The sequence below is a fragment of the Phyllostomus discolor genome, chromosome 4 (assembly GCF_004126475.2).
Source record: "Phyllostomus discolor isolate MPI-MPIP mPhyDis1 chromosome 4, mPhyDis1.pri.v3, whole genome shotgun sequence".
NCBI lineage: Eukaryota > Metazoa > Chordata > Mammalia > Chiroptera > Phyllostomidae > Phyllostomus > Phyllostomus discolor.
Genome location: NC_040906.2, coordinates 31,128,024 through 31,149,620, shown reverse-complemented (window position 1 = coordinate 31,149,620; position 21,597 = coordinate 31,128,024). Strand labels below are relative to the sequence as shown.

The window sequence follows — 21,597 nt, the reverse complement described above, 5'->3', positions numbered from 1 at the left end:
GAGAGGCAGTTTAACACTTTCTCCCCTTCAGGAGAAGCAAGGTCAGAGGACAGGAGTTGTTCAAAGTGAGGGTGATGTGTCTGATACAAAAAACGTTAGAAAAGTCAGTGACATTATGATTCAGAAATTATTATCATCATTATGTTTAAAAGATTTAAAAAATTTATTTTTAGAGAGAGGGTAAGGGAGAGAGAGGTGGAGAGAAACATCAACGTGACAGAGAAGCATTGATCAGTTGCCTTTCATATACGTGCTCTGACTGGGGACCGAACTCAAAACCCAGACATACGCCCTGATAGGGAATGGAACCGGCAACCTTTTACTTGGCAGGATGATGCCCAACCACCTGAGCCACACCAGTCAGGGCATTATTATCATTATTGTTAAGAGTGATAACAACATTGACGTTATGAAGATGGGCAGCTCCTTTCTCCCATTAAAGGTATGTCCGTGTGTGTACACATGTGTACATATGTATTGGAAGGCAAATCAAATTTTGGTAACAGAGGGTAGAGCTGCCACGTTCAGTTCATGAGAAGATAAGATGCATACATCTGAATTTCAAGTAAACGAAGAATAACTGTTAGTATACATTTGTCCCAAATACCCTACAATTGGGGAATTATCCTTTGAGAACTCCCCATATTTTAAACCATTGGATATACAATGTTTATATTTGTGTTTATTTATTCTCAGCTTATTCCTGCCACGTATATTTTTAGAAGCATAATTTTCTCAACAGTCTGGAACCTCTGGCGAGTGTGCAGTAACATGATGAAGGATCCCTATCCTGGGGAGCCAGCTGATTTGTAGCAGAGACTCCTTGCTCTTGGCTTCTGTCTCTCCAGTGCTCAGATTCCAAGAATGAGCCTGGAGCATGTTGCTGATGACGGCGTTTGCAGCGCTGAAGCAGAGGGCTGCCCTTGCTGCCGAGGCCCTGCACAGCGATTGTTCATCTGCCTTCTTGAAACTGAGCTGTGGCCTCAAAGCCTCTCACCAGTTTCGTAAGCCATCTGTTTCCTTAGGAGGATCTCTCTGGGAGGGATGGGAACCCCTATAGCTCTGCCAGGTCGATTAAACAGCTCAGAGTGTGTAGATCCCACGAAAGAGAAACAATATGTGGAGATAAGGCTGAGAGGGTAATCTACACACATGAAAACAGTGGTTGCTTTGGGTGGCAGAATTTTAAAGTGTTCCTAAACATCGATGGTGATGTTAATGAGTTAAAAAAAACACACACACAGAATCTGAGTAGGACACATAGAAGCAGCTATAATATGCATAATGATGTGCTCTTCTAAAGAGAAACATAGAAATTTAAAAACTTGGCTTTCAATATGAGGGGTGATGTGTCAGATGAAAGATTGTCTATAAAAATCTTTTGTGAACCAAATACTTACACCCTTACAATTTAAATGCAACACATTATTAGAATTAGTGAATGCCCTAAAGTGAGTAGTTTTTAAAAATTTTTAAATGTTAGGACAATTTGAATGAGAATTACAGGCCATCAAAGCTGGCAAGTGGTGTTAAAGATCAGTTGGGCTCTTATTTCTGGGATGAGGCTTACAGAAGGGAAATGACTTGTCTTACCTGGCTGATTAGAACCTGGTATGGAATCCAGATATCTAGGTTAAACCCCTAGTGCTCTTCCTGCTTCACCTGGCTACATCAGTTTTGGAGTTGCCCCTATGGGCCTCAGACCTGTGTTGTTGAAACTTTCATACATGAAACTGGTTGGTTATTTAGCATATTTCACATATAGCACAGATTATAATTCAAAGGAATCACACGGTGTATTAGTTTCCTGAGGCTGTGTAATGAATTAATACAAGCTTGTTGAATTAAAACAACAAACATTTTGCCCTGGCTGGTGTAGCTCAGTGGATTGAGTGCGGGCTGCAAACCAATGGATTACTGGTTCAATTCCCAGTCAGGGCACATGCCTGGGTTGCAGGCCAGGTCCCCAGTGGACAACCCAATGAGAGGCAACCACACATGGATGTTTCTTTCCCTCTCTTTCTCCCTCCCTTCCCCTCTCTCTAAAAGTAAATAAATAAAATCTCTAAAAAAATTTTTAAAAACAATAACAACATTATTCACAGCTCTGGAAACCATAGGTCTAAGGTCAAGGTGCCCCCAGGGCTGCATTCCCTTGTGGAGGCTCTGGGGGGACTCCGTCCCTTGCCTTTGCCTCTTCCAGCGACTGGTGGCTGCTGGCTTTCCCTGACTTGTGTCGGTGTCACTCCAGTCTCTGCCTCTGTCTTCACATTGTCTGCTTTTCGCTGAGTGTGTCTTATCCTTTCCGCTCCTCTCTTATAAGGCTACTTGTGATGGCATTCAGGGCCCACCAGGGCAATCGGGATGATTTTATCTTAAAATCCTTAACTTATTCACATCTGCAAAAATTACCACATAAGATAATAGTCACAGGTTCCAGGGGACTCATGTCCTTGGGAGTCACCACTCAGCCCACACTACACACAGTTAGGAAATAAAATTCCTTGGGAACCTATACATCTTATGAGAAAGTGTTTTAGTCCCTTCACTTGTCTGTGTCCTGTTCTGATGACCTACCAACTATTAGTTATAAGTGCTTTCGGAGGTCCAGAGCTCACACAGAGTAGCTGGAATGGTCAGTCTCATCAGTGACAACTAACATATTTGTGTAATTCAATACTCACGTTAAAAATATCAACTTAACAATGTTATAGGCAAAAAAAAGAGCTCGCTGATGTGAAGTTTCACTGAAATGATGCAAAGAAAAGATGGTAATTAAATATCACTGTTTCTCAAAGTAAAAGAAACCTTTGTGTTAACCCTTTCTTTTATGAGTCACTTATGCCAGTTTCATCAAACGCCTAAAAAAGTACGTTTAGCACCTGGATGTATGAAAGGTCTGTATAATGGTTTTCATCAGGCAGTTGTTTTAAAGTTCAGATTCCACTCCTCATCCTCCACAACTATTGATATATCCTAATTTATTTATAACTCACTCCCTGATAACCTCCAAAAATAATCTGACATGGCTTCTTATGAAAAACATACACGATTAGAAACAAAATGTCAAACAATTATTGAGGGAAAAGGAAATAAATATGCCTTCCAAATCTACACTAATTATTCATTGAAAATGGGTACTCATATCAATAATGAGTGCTTACTTCTAAGCCTCCCGGCAGCCGAGGCAGACAGGATCTCCAATAGCAAACCATAATGCTCACTGTTTAGTGTTTGCTGCTTCCCCATCTCACCCTGAGGTTGGTGTAGAAATGTTGGTGACCACCTCCAGTCTTCGCTATTGTCTCCAGAAACAAAGTTAACTTTGATTTACATTGCATGGACTCTTCCAATTTTTATATACTACACAGCATTTGCTTGAGTAATTTTGGGGCCTGGTTTTAGATTGTATACCACAATGTTGAAATCAATCTGTGGCAGTAAGTGCTAAGACTAAACAAGACTGTCCTCCTCATCCTTTACCTGTGAGCATTTTGTTAAGATTGGTACTTTTCTTGAAGGTTGTTCCTTATCTCCAGCTGAATCCCATGAACTGACTCAGGGCACATTTTGAGTAAATCTTATGATCTGGAGACTCTAACCACGTCTACGTACCACGTTCATGAATATTATACTGGCAGTGGTTTTATTCAACCATTGCTTAACTGAAAATCTATTGACCAAGAAAACCTGAGAAAGCATTCCATAGGTGGTCTGAATTTAAGGCAAATGTGGGCAGTGATTAGACCAATTATAGGTAAATGGCTAAGAAAGCTGTGACTGTGTGCGTGAGTTGAATTATTATTAAACATGAATGAGCTAGCACAGTTGGAGATTTAGACATTTACGTGGGTTTAATGTCATTTTACATAGCTGAACCAAATTAAAACAATATTTTGTGTGAGGATTAAACTTTCTTAAGGTTGAATACTGTGGGGATTTGGCATAACAGAGTACTAATTTTCAGCCCAAGTAGTTCACATCTCTTTTGAGATTCTTATTGTTACTTGTGGCTAGTTCAGCATGTGAGACCGTAAAGCAGTGAATTCTGCTTTCTTCCTGGACACAGGCTTTGCCCCTAAATCCTCTGGTCTGTTTCAAGTTGTGTATCTCTGCTCCCAGGCTGAACTAGGCAAAAGATGTTGATGGATCATCATTTCTAGAAAAGCATCTCAAAGCATATTTCACATGGACAGTTGGTTAACACAGTAATTTTTTGTTTTATAGGAAGCAGTACAGCCTAAAATCACAAACTGGTGGGCTACCTATGAGGACATGCTCTGGCTTAATGACTCTCTGGGTATTTTCGGTAGAAGAGTTTGGGTTTGAAAGAAAAATTTATTTCAGAGGAATGGAAATTCTTAGGGTTTAATTATTTATTTATTAAGAGCTCAGCTCTGGCTCAAGTGCAGGACTGTTTAAGTTCAAATTCTAACTTGTGTAAGTTTAGACACAGTTTACTTAAGTAAACATAAGTTTACTTGTGTAAATTTATAGCTCCATTTACCATCTGTATGTCCTTGGTCAAGTTACTCTTCCAATGATCAGTTTACTCATCTATAAAATGGACATAATGAAAGGACCGCAATTTACTGGGTTTTGACTGGAATTAAATGTACTCATTTGTATAAGGCAGTGATTAGCCCAATGTCTGGCATATTATAAACTCTCAAAGGTATTAGCTTCTTTTGTAATTTTTAAGTTAATGCCATCTTTATTATCATGTGGGAAATTTTGTGCTGAATCATAAGATAGTATGAATTTTTTAATAGAGAATATGTGAGAGCATCTGCAATGCCTGAAAAACAATTCTCACATTTCCTCAAGTGCCCAATTCATTTTAAATGAAAGATTCATGACTCAGTTCAAATGCACAAAGAGGTTAGTCTTTGTAAAAAATTCACTTAATACCAGCTATAAGTGTGATGATTGTTTTATAGTCCTTGTACACAGGTGGTCTACCGGTGCAAATTGCTTTCCTTTTGATTCCATCAATTCTGTTGATTACAGGGACTGTTTTTCTCCCAAAGATTTTTGAACCCTGTGCAACTGTGTGTAGCTGAGGCCCGGAGAGTTATCCTTATTGCTTTCCCTGGTATAGTCACTGAGTCGTTTTGTCTCGGTGTGTCAGCACTTGTTGTCTGCTTCACTCTGGGCACTTACAAGCTCAGAGGTTCAGAAGAAAATAAAATGATGAAACCACCGGAAACAGGGCAGCAAAAAAGGTGACAAGATGTATATATTACTTTCCTTTTATTTCATCAAATCTAAAGTCTCAGGGAAATTATGGCTACATGTTGGGCATCTTGCTGCTCTTGTCTCTCTCTCTCTACACACACACACACACACACGAATATGTGTAGGAATTCATCTATTTATCTACTTACCTAACCTCTATCATTCATTTTAGGGACACAAAGAGGAGTTTAATAAGACTGTAAAAGCAGAGTAAAAAATGTCACTAGAAGGTGTATTTACGAGAGTGGGAAATGGTAGCTACGTAGCAAAATAAAACATTTCCTAAGGCATATTTTTTCACCAATTCTTCACAATTTAAATAATCACTTGAAAAATCAGAAAGCAAAGCATACTTGGCTTACATCTAGTAAATCTTGTTGGTTATGGCAAGTAGTCAATTATTAGCTGTTAAACTAATAATTGACCAACTAAGAGATATATTGACTGTGTTTTGTGGTGTGGAAATGATTTATTCACTCAAGAAATAATTCCTGGACAGGCCGGATACTGTTTGAAACACTGGTAATACAAATGGTGAATAGAACAGTCCAGCGGGTAAGGCAGACAGTTCCAAGTTAACAAATAAAGGAAAACATAATTACAGCATGTGATTCAGGTTGTGCATGACAGGGCGCACACTGTGCCAGGCCGATGAAGTTGCTGCAGCCTGTTTGAAACATTGCAGCCAGGCTTTTGAGTACCCACCTGAAATCACTGCTTATGGGAGAGCAGCTACTCTCGGAATGATACATTAAAATATTTTATATGTATATATGGAGGTAAATTTATTTGATCACTTTACCTGACATGGTCTTTCCAAGATTACAATGGCTTTATGTGTTGGAAAACATTTATGTGAAATGTACAATGACTCTGACATATGGATTACTTTTTTTTTACTTTAAAGATTGCTACTATACCCTGTATAATATCATGTGTAAAATAGCAACGTGAATGGCCTGCTCACTGGGGAGGCAGATGCTGTTGGGGAGGGGTGGATGAATGGTTCCAGTTGGTAGCAGTGCATTTGAAGTTCTGGCTGATCAATGGAGTCTTTCACTTCCAGGGTCAAGGTGATAACAGCCAATTAATAGGAGAATAAGCTGAAAAAAAGAGTAAAAGATCTACACGCTAGTGTTACTTGTGCTGTTCACAAAAAGCAAACGGGTTTTGTGTGAGAATATTGTTTTCTCCCAACTTGAAAGCATTAAGCATTTTCTCAGCCTGGAGCTTTCTTTCATACTGCTCGCTCTAAGCCCCATATGGCTGCCTCCCTTCTAAGAAAGCCTTTTATAAACTGCAACGCTCTGTGCCACTGTGAGCACCAGCGGCTGTGGCCTGGTGGAAAGGGCCTGGGGTCATAGGTAGTTCTGCGTTAAAGTCCCAGCTGTGACTCCTTCTAGCTGTGTGACCCGAGCAAGTTATTTAACTTCCTTGATTGACAACTTCCTTGGCTCTAAAATGGGAGACAATAAAACCTCCCTTCTAGGGCTGTGTGAGGATTAAGGAGATGGCCATAGCTAAGGCATCTTGTACAGTGTCTGGCACTTCGTTGGTTCTGCTGGATACCTAAGGCTCGAATCTGAAAGCCCTTGAGGTTGCAAAGCTCAGTGCCTGGTAATTTGCATGTTGTTTCATCTGTAAGTCTCCTTTCCCCCACAGTGTAGTGAGAATCTTGAGAGCAGGAAACATAGTTCATGCTTCTTTTCTACTTTCCATGGCACCTGGCAGAGTCCACAGTACCAAATCAGTGCTTAATCAATGTTTATGTTCAACTTCTGGGCTGTCCTTTTAAAAGTTTCTTGTAAAGAGGGAGTCATGAACAGCCTGGAGAGTGGTGCTTTTTCACACTGTGCCTCCGCAGGTTTTGGTCCAGGAGTGGTGATGGGGGAACAGAAAGTGGCACCGTATTAAATCAGCTCTTAAAATCACGATGGTGAATAGGAAAACAAACCATGCTGTATTATTGGAAAATGTCTGTGCATAACTAAAGTTGCATAATGTGTTTTATTATGATTAAAACCACAGTGAGATGGGCGATGCCCATTTGGCAAAACACAGTGGGAGTTCACCTTCATAAAGAACAATAGTCGTGGGGCCAAGACTTTAGATTCCGACCAATTTTAAACATCTGCTTCCTCCTGGGACAGTCCGGAGTTATCTTATGGGATTCAGCCTTATAACTGTGTTGGGAGCAGAGGGCCTGGTTTAAACGCTCATATCTGAGAAGACCCAGGCTGGCTGAGCGTGCAGGGTGGCAGAGCCCTTGTCTCAATAACCTGCAGGAGCTGTGTTTGGTCCTAGGGTGGAGTGTTTCTGGGCTCTGTCAGCACTGTGGTTACCCATCAGAATAAAGGAACCTAGGAAGAATCTTCCACAGAGTACACCCTCAGCACTTATTTAATGAATGAAAGTGAGGAAAAAAAAAGAGAGATGTCTTCTTTCTGAATCTCTATGTAACCCCAAGATTTCCAAGTTGATTTTGGGCATCATTTGAACACAGTATAAAGATTTAGACAAACCCATCTTATGTCATAATCATATTTGGCTTATTGATTTGTCAACTCTGAGGAAAACTTTGCTCCTGGCAGTATATCATAGTTGTTCAAAATGATAAACTGTATTCTGCAAAGTTACACCCCCAAACAGATTTTTAAGCAAGTTTATATGTATTCCCTGAGCAGCACTATTCATTTAACAGTAGACAATTATTTAAATGCACACTATTCATTATTCTGTTATATAGAAATTTCAAAGGTAAATAAACTTTTTTCTTTTATACTTGAGGCATTACAATTATTTATTATATATATACTATAATTTCATATCTTAAACCAATTAATGGTTAAAAATTACTACAGTAAGTGGTCAAATATTTTTACACTAATATTTGATGATGCCCCATATAGGAAATTCCTACTTGGGAAAGGAAGTTGGCTGATCAGCTTATCTAAATGTCTACCCCATTGGTAGTTATATTTCTCATTGCAGACTAATATTTAATTTATTTTTCATATGTGTGAATTTGGATATCATTTTTTCAGTTTTGACACAACCCTGAGGAAAACACTGGAGTCTCAGACTTTTGCATGTAATTTGACTGGAGCCACCAAGGTCTTGCCCCCCCCCCCCCCCCCATTTTTCCTGAGTGGCCTGGGAAAACTACTATATAAACATTAAAAACACAGATAAATGAGTGTTTGGGGGGTGGTATTTATCATTTATGACTTTTCTGAAAACCTGAATCATGTGAGATTATACATTTTTAAAATCGTGATTAATAACCTGTCTAAGGGCTTGTTTAGAGCCCTGGGACCAGAGATGTGTTCAAACTGAAAGTGGAGTTTATCAGACGTGTGATGGAGTCATTTGGTGTCTCTTTATAGGTTTGGTTTATAATCTAACATATAGCTTATTGCATTAAAGTCTTTTTTCATAAAGGATTCCCGGACACTGTGTCTGAGGTCTTGGTAGAGGCCATCGGGTGGGTGGGTGGTGTATATATTGCTTTCATAGATTCATGAGGTATTTGTCACAGTGTCCTCTTGGGAACAAAATATATTTCTGGGACAGAGTTCCACGAGCCAACAAATTTGAAAAATTGTGGCTTAGACAATTTTCTTTACTGCAAGATTTCTTGGAGCTGTTAATCACTAATATACACGTGACTCTCAAGACAGAGATATATAACGTGATTTTCACAGAGTATTCTCTCTTTATGAAGCCTATTTTTCATGGAACACATTTTTGGAAAGTTGGATGTAATGGTTAAGCTTCTGATAGTTATAAATGATTTAGAGAGTGAGCTGGAGGGAGAGAACGACTCCGTGGATGAGGGCAGTTACCGTTCCTGTGGCACGCGGGGAGAAACTGAGCCCAGGTGTTGGCCGGTGACTTGCCCTTCACGGATTGAAGGCAGATCCTCAGATCGTGCGTTGGTATCAGCATGTATTTAACAATTGGAAGACATAAAAAAACCTGGAAGGAGTTTAGTAATTTTCTTAACAATGCCAGTTGCTAAGTGTAATGAAAAATTTTCCTAACCTCACTAGGACTTTTTATTTTAACAGTAAAAAAAAATTCTAAGCTGTGTCTGATTTCAGGAGGAATGGGAGTGGGACCGCCGATGGTCTCCCACCTTCTCTGTGGGACTGTGGTGGATGATCAGACCGTGGTTCCTTTGCTTCAGACACCTTGTAATCAGAATCTGTTAGGAGGGTTTGTCCTGCTCTTCAACTTAGCAGAGAGAAGGAATTATTTTTATGCTTAACAGCTCCTTTTTTCCTCCACTCTATTTCCGTTTGCTAATTCCACCCCCTACGCGGCCCCCCCCCCCCCCAAACTAGATGAAACTAGTGATCCTTCTTGTGACACTGGAAGGGAGAAATCATAGCCACTTTTTGGTACACAGACCTTCTGTGCCTTACATCAATGTTGACCTTTTCCTGCTTAGGAAGAAGGGTATTAATTGCCTGCTTTCTCACCAAGTTCCTTAGCTTTTGATGTTCAGAGTTGTTATAAAAGCAGACTTCACATTTCATGGAATTATTTTCTTTGATTGAGGTGACGTCTAATATGGCTTCTGTCTGGCCTATTCATATGAACTGTTCCATCTTGGAACTTCCTTTTTCTCTTTACAGATCACACATTTTAGGTCTATTGAAAGAGAAGAGATTTCGAACAAATATATAATGATTTTCAAACATCTGAAATTGGATATAGTTGAATTCAGAGTAATAAATAGCTAGACAAATAAATGAGTGACAATTCTTAACTTGATGTATTTATGGCCTATCAATGAAGGAATAACTAGATATACTTTGTTATGCACAGCATGGTTGTGAATTTTAGCTGATGTTTGAGATCTCTCTCATGCTCACTGAGACTAGAAGTAATGCATCCCGAGGAAGGTGGTAGTGTCTGTCTGACTTTTCCGATGGTTCTCACAATTTAATTATATTTTGGCATGCTCCATTGCTTATTTGACTTCCTTGTAGAGGTCCAACACTAGAAAGTCAGACTGATTTTTCTCTGTCTTACCAAGCTCGGAAGACATAATTGTTTTAGAGTGTAATTTAAAGATTTTCACAAACATATAACACATTTTTACCAGATAGCTTCATTAGAAATTATATTTTTTTCCTTAGTGAGGATGAGAATGCATTCTGTTTTGGCAGGTATTTTGGTGCATTGCTATCACTGTACCTTTGAGGAACAACCAGAACACAGGAAAAGCACCACTGTCGACAAATGATGGAGGATATTCCATGTGGGCCTGTGGCTGTGCTTGGCATGACCAAGTGGAGACTGGACACCCGTGGCCAAGTTCAGGCAGGGGGAAGCCCTCTGCCACCAGTGCCGGGTGGCTGATCACGCTTCCTGCCATGTCCCTTTCTGCCTTGCTTTTGTTGAACTAGGGGGTGGCCAATGCTGCCTGGGGATAGTGCTGTCATCTCCCTCTGCCCTCCTAAGGTTTGAATCCCAGAATTACTAAAAATGAAGAGGCTTTCCTCAACTTAGGGAAAGGAAGGTGCAAGAAGTTTAGGAAGCAGAGAAAGTGGCAATGAAGTTTTTAATAGCCTTCCCTTCTTTGTATGGGATTACCATGGTTATTAAGTATATATGTACAAATGCAAGATACCAGCAATAATATGATAATATTAGTAGTAATTATCATGTATTAGGTTCTCACTATGCACCTGACACAGTGTTACTTCTTTAAATTCAGTACTGCAGTTAATTTCCTTAACTGCAGATGAGGTAAGTGCATTGTTAGTGTTACTAATGAGAAAACAGCAGGCTAGAGAGTTTAGTGGAGCAACTGGGCCAAGTTGACACAGTGCACCGCAGAGACCGAATCCCAACCAAAGCATTTCCACTCCGTTTCCTCCACTTTGACGCAGGAGGCATGCTAGTTGGCCAGACGTGGACTAGTACGTGTCCTAACAGAGAACATGGGCTTCCCGTGTTCATAGCACATGTGGGCCTGCCGAGGATTTCCTGTTCTGCTTCTTTTTACATGTTATGCAAAGAGTCAAAGTTGGTAGGCTTAATGATCAGCTCCTTAACAAAGTGCTCTAAAACTGTTTGGACAAAATCCTGTAGGTCATACCTTAATCGCTTTAGTAATATGATATTAAATAAATATATTTTTTGGTGATGGTATCATTATTGAATTTTTTAAAATGTAATTTTGTTTTAATATGATGGATCAATAGAGTGATTTTGGGATTGGCTCATCTCCTGGGGTGCAGTTATCAGAATATTTTGACTAAGTGGGTATTTAGTCTCTAAAACAACATTTTTAGTATTATAATTGGTTGTTTTTAAATTATGATGTCTACTTTATTTGGAAACACCAGCAACATTAAAAGAAGGAGTGAGGTTTTATATTTATTGACTCTAAGGATTAATCACTCAGCAGTACTTTATTTGTTCTTATGCATCACTTTTGGCTTCATGTTTTTCTCATTTCTATCAATGTCTTGATTTTCCCTATTAAATTGGAAACTCTTGGAATTTTATTTTAATTTCACAGGCCCTGAATAAATATTTGTGTCATGAATGACTGAATATTTACTTATTGCTGTCTAACATGGTTTTTTCAATATGTTGGGTGACAATCAAAAACTGATGATAATTATTGCATCAGAAATAATTTGAGAACACAAATCACATGGCATTGTTATGTAAAGATACCACCTACACACTTGTTATCTTTCATTCTCTGGGCGTGTAGAACAAGTCTGTAAAATTCGGTGGACACGCAGCTTGTTTCTGCATGTGTATTCAGAGAGACGTAACACATTGATTCTCCTCCTTGAAGAAAAAGGAAAGTTAATGACTAAAATTCCTTTGTGATCTCTATGACAGCTTTATCACCTGTCTCCCCAAACTAATCATTTTCTAAGGACAAATCTGCTTGTGTGCTCACAGACTGTGAAAACCTATCCGTTTCTTTTCTTTTCTTCTTTTTTTAACCGAAAGCCAGAAGAAGTCAGCCTTTAAATATCTGAATGTTTTTCTCTGAGATATGACTGCACTAGGCAAACACACTGGCATTAACATTTCTAAAGCAGGCTCAAAGAAGATGAGATTTTTAAAAAACCAAACTCCTCCCAACCCCTCTGTTGATTGTCATTTTAATTAAAGCTTCTGTGTGTTGTCTGTGGGGCAGGAGATCACCCCAGAAAGACAAAGTAAGACCGTGTCTGTCTTTGGCTTTTCCAAAGGCAAGGGAGTGTTCAAGGAACTACATAGACAGATGAGTTGGTCGTTACATTAAAAAAATAATTTGCCAAGCATCCGGTGAACCGTATTATTCGTTGATTAACATCTTTTTCTTTAGATCATTGCATCTTCTAATCTAATCTAGGGGTGGATTTCCTGATTTGGAGGCTTAACCTAGCCTATGCTGGACTCTTCTAACGCAGGCTGTTTTATGGAGATAAAGGAATCTGGAAACTGAAATCACTTTTTTTCAGTGGCTTTTGATTTGAAATTTTATTTGTGCAGGTTACTACAAGGTTGTGAGATAAACTTGAAAGAACTTTGTAAAATATTACTTATCATCTTAATTACTATTATCTGGACAACAAAGTAAAATGCCTGTGTTTATTCGACCCCTCCCCCCTTTCCGACCCACAGTGCTCTCTTAGGAAACTGGGAATTCTGTTTGGTGTGTCTGTTTAAAAGCTGAGGACTGGAACTTGGGATTTGCTGCTCACAGAACCCTAGCCCGTATGTCCTGAACTTGACAAAATCAAATCAACACAAGGTCAGCAGGCAGCAGGCAAAGAGCAGTATCACCATTTCGCTCAGCTTCTGCTAAGTGAAATAAGCCAGTCAGAGAAAGACAAGTACCATATGATTTCACTCATATATGGGATCTAATGAACAAACTGAACTAATGAGCAAAATAGAGACAGACTCACAGAGAGAGAGCAGGCTGACAGCTCTGGGGGTGGGCTTAGGGGGTAGGGGGATTGAGCAGAAAAGAAAAAGGGCTCATGGACAGGGACAACAGTGTGGTGATGGCTGGGGGTGGGTTCAGTGGGGGACAGAGGTGGAAGAGGATATAAAAGGGATAAACGGTAATGGAAAAATACAATAAAAAAGAAAATGCATTTTATTGTAGAGTAGGTAAAACTTGATTCTTGTTAATGGAGCACAAAAGAATAATTTTAATGATAAAAACGGACCTAGAATCTGAACCTCAAAGATAAAATGCAATCAGGGAAGCACTGAAAACTATTCACTGCATCAAGCACACAAAAATACCAAGAGTAGCATTAACGCCTTTCTGAGGCCTTATCTTAATTAAGCCCAGTCGTCTGAAATAACTTTGATGAACGCGGGTTCTCCCCATAAGGGCTCTCATTCTCTGCTGAATTTCCCAAAGAATTGTCCCTGTGCTGGAGGGACCCAGACAGAGGGGCCTGGAACTAACTGGCCTCAAGAACGCTCCACCTGAGAGTACTGTGAAGGTAGAGATTTGGAGATAGGATGTGTTCTCCAATGGGGCAGATTTTATGGATAGCTTTTTTTCTCATAGGAGCCAGTGCAATGTAAGTCCCTTGAGGATAGCGTCTGAGGAGTTGTATCCCCATCATGCACATTCATGCCTCACATATTCATAACACACACTTATGCCCAAACTGTGAAAACCTACAACTCTGTCCAGCTTCATCTTGTTCACCTTTGTACAGCATTGAAAATCACCCAACTCTCCTCCTGTTTAAAACTCTCTCTTAACTTTCTTAATTCTCCTTTTACATGATGTCTTGCTACTTCTTTTTTTTCTTCTGAGTCCCATTCCAACACTTTCCAGCTGGCTGTTTCCTATGCTTCTGTTCCCAGCCTGCTTCTTTATTATGATTATTATTGTCTGGCTGACTGTGCCTTCAAATCACCTAGGAGACATCTGCTACGAGTTAAGTTACAGACTTAATGTCCCTTTATTCCTCAGTGTATATTTCTAAAAAAAGGATATTCTTTTCTATAACCACAATACAATAATCAAAATCAGAAAATTAATATTAATAATACTATTATCAAACCTATAGATTACAGTAAAATTTTGTGAATTGTCCCACTAATGTTCTTTATAGTGAAGGTGGAAAGAAAAACAATTTTTGTGGTTTAGGCATTCAATCCAAGATTACAAACTGCTTTATGCTCTCATTTTTGTAGTCTTTTAATTTGGAGTTCTTCAGTGTTTCTTTGTTTTTCATGACCTTGCCATTTTTGAAGTGAACAAGCCAGTTATTTTGGGTTTGTCTGATGTTTCCTAATGATTAGATCAAGATTATATATTTTTGGCAGGCATGCCACAGGAATGATGTTGTGTCCTTTTTAACGTCTCATATCAGGAGCACGTGATTTCTACTTGTTACATTATATGTGGTCACTTAGTTCATGTGCTGTTTGTGACATTTCTGCAGTGTAAATTTATTCTTCCTCATAACTAATAACTATCATATGGGGAGATACTTTGAGACTATGACAATTAACAGGTCTGTTAAGGATAATGAAGGTCAAGTTTTGCATTGTTGAAAGGGGTTATACATCTAGAAAGATAAAAGCCTAGCATGAACCCAGGTAGTGTTGGATTAGGATTGGAGATAGCAGTTTGCACAAGGTTTTTATATCTATATAGGTAAGGCTGCTTAGCTATCTATCATCTATTTATCTCTCTGTGTATCTATCCATCATCTATCTATCCACCCATTCATCCATCTGCTTAGCTCTGTCATCTGAAGGGGTAAAGAAGGAATGATGACTTGGTAGCACTAAACACAACTAGTATCATATCTTGTTTCCCCAATACCATTCTCTAATTACAATCAACAAAATCTTCTTCCTTGCTGGAGCAGGAAAAGAACAAGATAGTTTGGAACAGCTTGTTTCACCAGAAAGTAAGGAAGTAAGCTAAGAGGGACGGAGACGTCCAAAGGACGCGGGGGCCAGCTTGAACGGGTAACTCCCACTAGCCAAATATGGAGCAATTGGAACATAAAAATAATGATTTTTATCATTATTAATGATGGTAATGGTAGATAGAATAAAATATAAATCTATGCATCTATACTCATTGAAGGAAGGAAGGAAGGAAGGAAGGAAGGAAGGAAGGAAGGAAGGAAGGAAAGAAGAAAGGAAGGAGAGAAAGTTAATTCTTATAGTAGAATTCCAACAAATAAATGTAGCTGGAATGATTGAATAAAAATCACCATTTATCAACTATATAGTAATGGTTGTTTGATGCAAACATCATCAAATGAATTCTTCCCACGTTTGGTAATGCTGGCTTTGCTCTTCCTGACACCTCCCTCTTATCATCCAACCCACAGCTCTCAGCACACAGGTCAAGTCTCTCCTGACGCTGGCCTTCCCTTGGCCCATCCTGCCATGTGCCAGAGTATCTAAGACCAGGAAATACCCTGCTTTCCCTCTGTTGGATTAATATTTTATCCTATTTGTTCAGAAGAGGCTTCCCAAGAAAATATTTATCTTATTTTAGATAAGTCTATAACGAGATGAAAGCTAGAAAAATCCCAGGAAGCATCTTTCCCTGTCAGCTAACATAAGTGCATTTTCAAACACACTATTGGTAAAATCCAGGTAGCTAAGAGGGGATCATTCCAGCCCTCTGGATGGAAGCAGATCAAAGAAGTCTGTTGAGGGCAAGTAAGACTTTTGGGCCTTTGCCTATGCGAGAGATTGGTAGATAATTTCTTTTTCTATCTTAAAGAAAGGTTTTGAGAATTGACTTAAGCTTTTGGTCATGCATAGCCCTTAGTTGTTTTTGTTCTGCTTTATTTTTGTTTGTTTTGCTCCCCCGCTCCCCAGCCCCCACCCTTGGTGCACAATTCAGAAGAGACTTGAGGTGAGGGAATATTATCCATTATCCAAAAATGTTGCTGCTATAATAAAGCAACTCTAAAACTAAATACTGTTACACACGGAAATATTTAAGTAAACTCTTATTCACAAGCAAGTAATTAAGCAAAACGAACGGACAAACAAACAAAGAAACAAACCCAATTTGTATAGCTTGCTTTAAGGCTTGTTATGAAGTTCCCCTTTCACTGCTTTGCACGCATTTCCTCGGGGCAGTCCGGGCAATATTGAGAGACTGAATTCTGTTACCCTTATCACAACTAGCAGGCAATTCCAAGTCTTTTTAAGCCAATAGGTGGATACAGGGCCATTCAGAGCTCAGACCTCAGGCCTATTTCCATGGGCAGAGCCTCTTTGGGTGTTTGTATTCTCTTCACACTAGAGGGGAGAGTATCTCCCATCCAGGTACTAACTAACCAGGCCCAACCCGACTGGAGAGTATCTCTACAATATTTTGCTACTTTGCATATTCTTGACTATTTTTAATTCTACTTATGAGAGGGTCCAGGTCTAGATTCTTTGTGTTAGTTAATAAGCCCCTAGTTTCAGCAATTAAAATACATGGGTAACATGTATTATATTGACAATCAAAGTCTTAGGTTTAATACGGATAGTAGAAGTACTTCAAGTGGTTGCTTCGGAGTGCTGCCTTTCTGATAAGATAGGGGCTGAATGTGGATCTCGCGTAGGTCAAGCTGCTGCCCCAGAGTAAAAACTTGAATTAACTAGGGTGCACACAATATTGCACTGTCCACACTGAAAGTTTGAAAAAGTAACCTGTACAAGCTATAATGGAATTGGGAGAGGAGGAAATGGCCCAAGCACCAGGACATACCTAGGAATCCCAGTGCTGAGAGAGTTTTGAGGAGAACAAAGTCCTTGATCAAGTGCGTTGGGAAAACACTACACTCTGTAATGCCCTCCCGGAAGTGAAAAATGCACATTAGCTGTTTAGAGGTCAGTGTCCTGCAGTAAAACTACCTTCTCAGCTTTAGACCCCGCGTTCCCAAACTTAGTTGACCACAGTGTCCTTTTTTTTATTGCACCCTTGAAATTAGTTTTCCTTGGGACATACTTCAGAAAACACCGCTTTGGGATTATAGAAGAAGCTTTCTTAATCAACATCTACTTCACTGACACTTAACATTCCTTTCCTAAAATCTAAGAGTAACAGTCTCCTTTACAATATGCTCTCCTATCACTTGAGTTGAACTCTTACAGTCAGTTGAGATTTTTCCCAAAACCTGTTTATTCCATTTCTACATGCAATTACAATTACATAATTATTACACAATCCTATGATTTGTGAGTGTAAATATAAAGTTATTGTTTCTTTGAAAAATAAATGTAAAGCTTTGAAAAGACACAGGAGAAGAGAATGATTGAAAGTGTTAAATTAGGTGAGAGCAGGGCAGCTATTAAAGATTTAGGGAGAAAAGAATAGAAAGGATGTCTTATGTAGGTTGCATTGCAAGTCATCTTTTAAGTTACTGATGCATTTTAAAGAAACTTTAAATCATTATCAGTATCATTATTCAGGAAAGAGTAAGTGGAGAACTCAAATCAGTGGAACCATGCTCAAAACCTTACATTTAAATAAAATACCTAAAATGTGTATATACATATCTATATATATGTAAATTTTTATTTCCTGCTTTTATTGAACTTTTTGATTAAGTGACAAATTACAGCCCCTGTGGATATCAGATAAAAGGCCTTGTGTTCTAGCAAGGGAAAACTGAAGAGGAGATGTCTCGAAGGGAAGTGTGTATTTACTCTGTCGTATGTTTTTCAATATTCAACGCAGATTTTGTCCATTCTCTTGAGCCAGGCTCAGTTGTCTTTATAACCTTTACCGCTGCTGACTTGCAGCCTTTTTTTCCTTTGCCTCATTGTGAGTCTATGGGATTGCTTTGTGCCCACAATGCTCTCAAAAATGAGGGTTAGCATTTTAATTTCTTTTGGGGAATGGTCCATATATATATAAATATGTGCATCATTTTGAGTCCAGTCCTCTGGTTTTGGTTTTGTAGCTGGGAACAGATTTTATTTATTACTAGTGAATTTTTTCAGTATTATTTTGTAGTAAAAGTTCTTGAAAGAATGTGCAGTAAATATCATTTGATTTCTATCTGAGCTCTCAGGCTTGGTCCCACGGCAGCCACAATTCAAGGTTAAGGTTATGTTGCTATTTAAGAATTTTTAAGATTTCTACTCATCTGTGCTATGTAAACAAAAACAATTATTCTATTCTGGACCAACTTTTTCTTTTGAAAAGGGTAGCACAAAAATCGTTTTTCAGTTTTAATTAAGACTGTGTTTGCACAGAGATCTGTAGTTTATAAAAGCAGTGAGGCAAGGAGATACTTTTGTTAAGTACAAAATGGAACAAAAAGAGAAAACATGGCCTGATCCTTTCATTAAAGGAAAGAAGGAGACTCTTAGACTAATTTTGAATTCACTCAATTTTTATCTGATGTTTTTTCACAAATACAAGAAACAGAGCCATAAGATAGTAATTTGCCAAATTACATATTAAGCTGATATTTAAATATGAAAAAGATAGTATTACCTAGTACAATATCGCTGTTTTAAAACATAAATAGTCCTTATATTAGGGTGGTAATTGAATGCATTTTTAAAAAACCCCGTGTGCTTCATTTTGCCAGATTTTTTGGTCCATTTTTGGGCGGGTAACCATGTCAGGACGCAGGAGGACTAAGGGGGAGGTGCAGTTGAACAGAGAAGTACAGGCGTAGCTCCCTGCTCTCCAGAAGAGTAATTATTGGCATGAATGTTTTGGGATCTGCGTGTCGTTTGTTTGTTTGCTTTTGGATTCGGCATAGAAAAACTATTGTAAGCGCTAATGACCAATCTATCCATACTTTATACTAAGCAGCATGGATTAGTTGCTACCAAATAATCTATTAAAAGTCCTATAAACTTTTTAAGAGCCTTCTTGATGTTATGTTGGAATCTTGTCCCTGTGGTTAGTGACATCATTTTTTACCAAACTCCTTGTGGAATTCGTACAAAATTACTTCTCATGGGAGCGAATGGAGGTAGGAAGAGGGAACAGAACAGAAATGGACAGTGTGTCCTAAATAGGGAAATAAACTGTGTCCTAAATAGTACTCAGTACTCAAATCCAAGGGTAATATTTGCATTAATATTTCTTTCAGATGTACTTACTTTTTTGAATCCTATTTTGTAATAGAAAACACAAAACATGCTGATGTTCCCAGCATAGAGAGCTAGTTGAGGTATGTGGAGGAAAATATAGGCAAAACAGGATAAGATTTTTATAAGGGGAGCATTGGCTTGTTTGAAAAATTGGCTTTCGGGCTTCTTGGAGCATCAGCATAGAGGTCCCTTTTAGTAATTATTTCATGGGAGGTAATATTTGCAGCTTTCCCTCTCTGGGAGAATGCAGCCTTTACAGTGCTGTCATGTGGTATTGAAGGCTATAAAGGTCGGGAAAGGAGGCCTCTTTTCAGCTTTGCCCCAAGGCCTGTCATTGGGTCTTCTTTGTCCCGGTGGAGAAAGGAGATGCAGAGAGAAACCTAGTACCCTGCAATGCTAAGGTGCATCCAAACTACTGCTTCTTGGGGGGTGGAATTTTGGCTTCTGGGGAGGATCTGAGGAAGTCTATGAACTTTCCTGTGAACTACTTTCTTTTCCCAACTTCTGAAAGGCTGTCCTCATGCAGGACCAAGCAGAATGAGCTCTCAACTCTGCTGGCTCCCTGTGAACCAGCACTGTGAACGGTGCTGGTTCACCGTTCACTGTGAACAGTGAAGCTGCAGATTTTCTAGTTGGAGAAAACATGTTCCTGTACATTTTAGGTTATTGACTTAGTAAATAGGACAAGGAAAGGGCAACAAGCTAATTATAAGGACTGTTTAAAAACCTGATCAGTAGGGAGTTATGGGAATTGCGTCTCTTGCATAAGTTGTGCCCAGTTTGAAATCTTCTTAGCACACTTCTAAAGCTGCCCTGTGGCTGACAGCGGTGCTGAGTGAGATCTCTTAATCCCCACATAGATCAGCATCTCTCCAAAATAAGTCACTTGACCTTTCTCTGCCTAGTATTTCAGAGAAGGGCTTAGGAGACTAACTGATTTGAAATGTCTGCAAACTGCTTCTCTACTTGACAATTTTGAATTTTCCTTAGCTCTACTGGTCTTTTTAGCATTCTCAAAGGAAATAGATTATATTTTGCTCCCTTCACCACTGAAGTGCAAATATAATCATCGTTATTTTCTTGTCTTGTGGAGTATTTTTTCACCAAAATATGTAGATAATGTACTGTTTTCAAACACAGTGTTTTTTCAATTTGTAATTCATGTATTGTTCTTTCTAAGCAATTTTAAGATTTTTCAGTCAGTCAATTACTAAGCACATATTATGTTTTCAGCACTGTGCAAGGAGCTGGGCATATGAAAGAAATCAGAGCACAGTTCATGTCTTCATGTAGGTTATAGTATTTATAGGGCAATGAAACCAAGTCAGAAAAACTAAGAAGATTTCAAACTTGTCAAAACTTACGCAAGAGATGCAATTCCAATACCCCTACTGATCAGGTTTTTAAACAGTCCTTATAATTAGCCTGTTGCCCTTTCCTTGTCCTGTAGTATTCATAGGGCAATGGAATCAAGCCATTAAGTGTTCCACTGTGTAGTACTCACTGTAGGTAGGGATTAAATGTAAGTGAATACTCAATGTAGATGAATGAATGAATGAATGAATGAATGAAAAAATACTGAGTCAAGGAACACACTTTTGAGGACTGTAATGTGTTACGGGGTAAATAGAATATGAGCAGAGCCATGAAGGATGGATAGGATTTGGCAAGACTTGGTGGTGGTGGTGGTGGGAGATGTTCCAGATAAAGAGAGCAAAGGTAAAAAGATGAAGGTGAGCGTGGAATATGTTTGGGACAGTGAGAGGAGAGACCTTGCTGACCAGAGGACCAGCTTCAGGATGATTAAAACATTAATTTGGGTATTCCCCCTTCTTCCTTGATAAGTGGACCTCAATGTTGTACCTGTTTCCAGGTGATGGATCATGATTGGTCTACTCCACTCACAATTCTATTTCCTCCTTTCCCAGCCTCCTTTGCAGATGGCCCAACTCTGTGATCTCATTGTGGCCAAGCTGCAACTGCTGGTGGCCTTTCCAGAAGTGTTTTTGTTCACTTGATAAAATGTTGGAACTCACTTCTCTCCCCTCTCCCTTGAATGAAGTGCAAACTTTGCTACCAGGAGCGAAAGGCTAAGAGGTGTTGTCTCCGGCACCACTAAACTGCTGTCTACTTCTGGACTCCTTGTTTTGTAAGAAAAACCAACCTCTGTTTATGTAAAACACTCTAAGTCACGCATTTAGGTGTTTGTAGTGGATTAGCATTATCTAAAAGGACTAATTTGTAAAAGTGTGTGAGGCGAATCAGGAGGTGGTAAAA

General features: G+C 39.1%; 1 protein-coding gene and 1 long non-coding RNA gene across 2 annotated transcripts in view; both read left to right on the top strand.

Moving 5' to 3' along the window:
* PLCL1 (phospholipase C like 1 (inactive)) overlaps window positions 1-21,597 on the top strand; it is a 301,127-nt gene that overhangs the window by 177,197 nt on the left and 102,333 nt on the right. The window lies entirely within an intron of this gene.
* LOC118500033 lies at window positions 2,056-4,711 on the top strand. The gene is made up of 2 exons (XR_004902559.1): window positions 2,056-4,438; window positions 4,498-4,711. It is a non-coding gene; the product is annotated as an uncharacterized LOC118500033 (long non-coding RNA).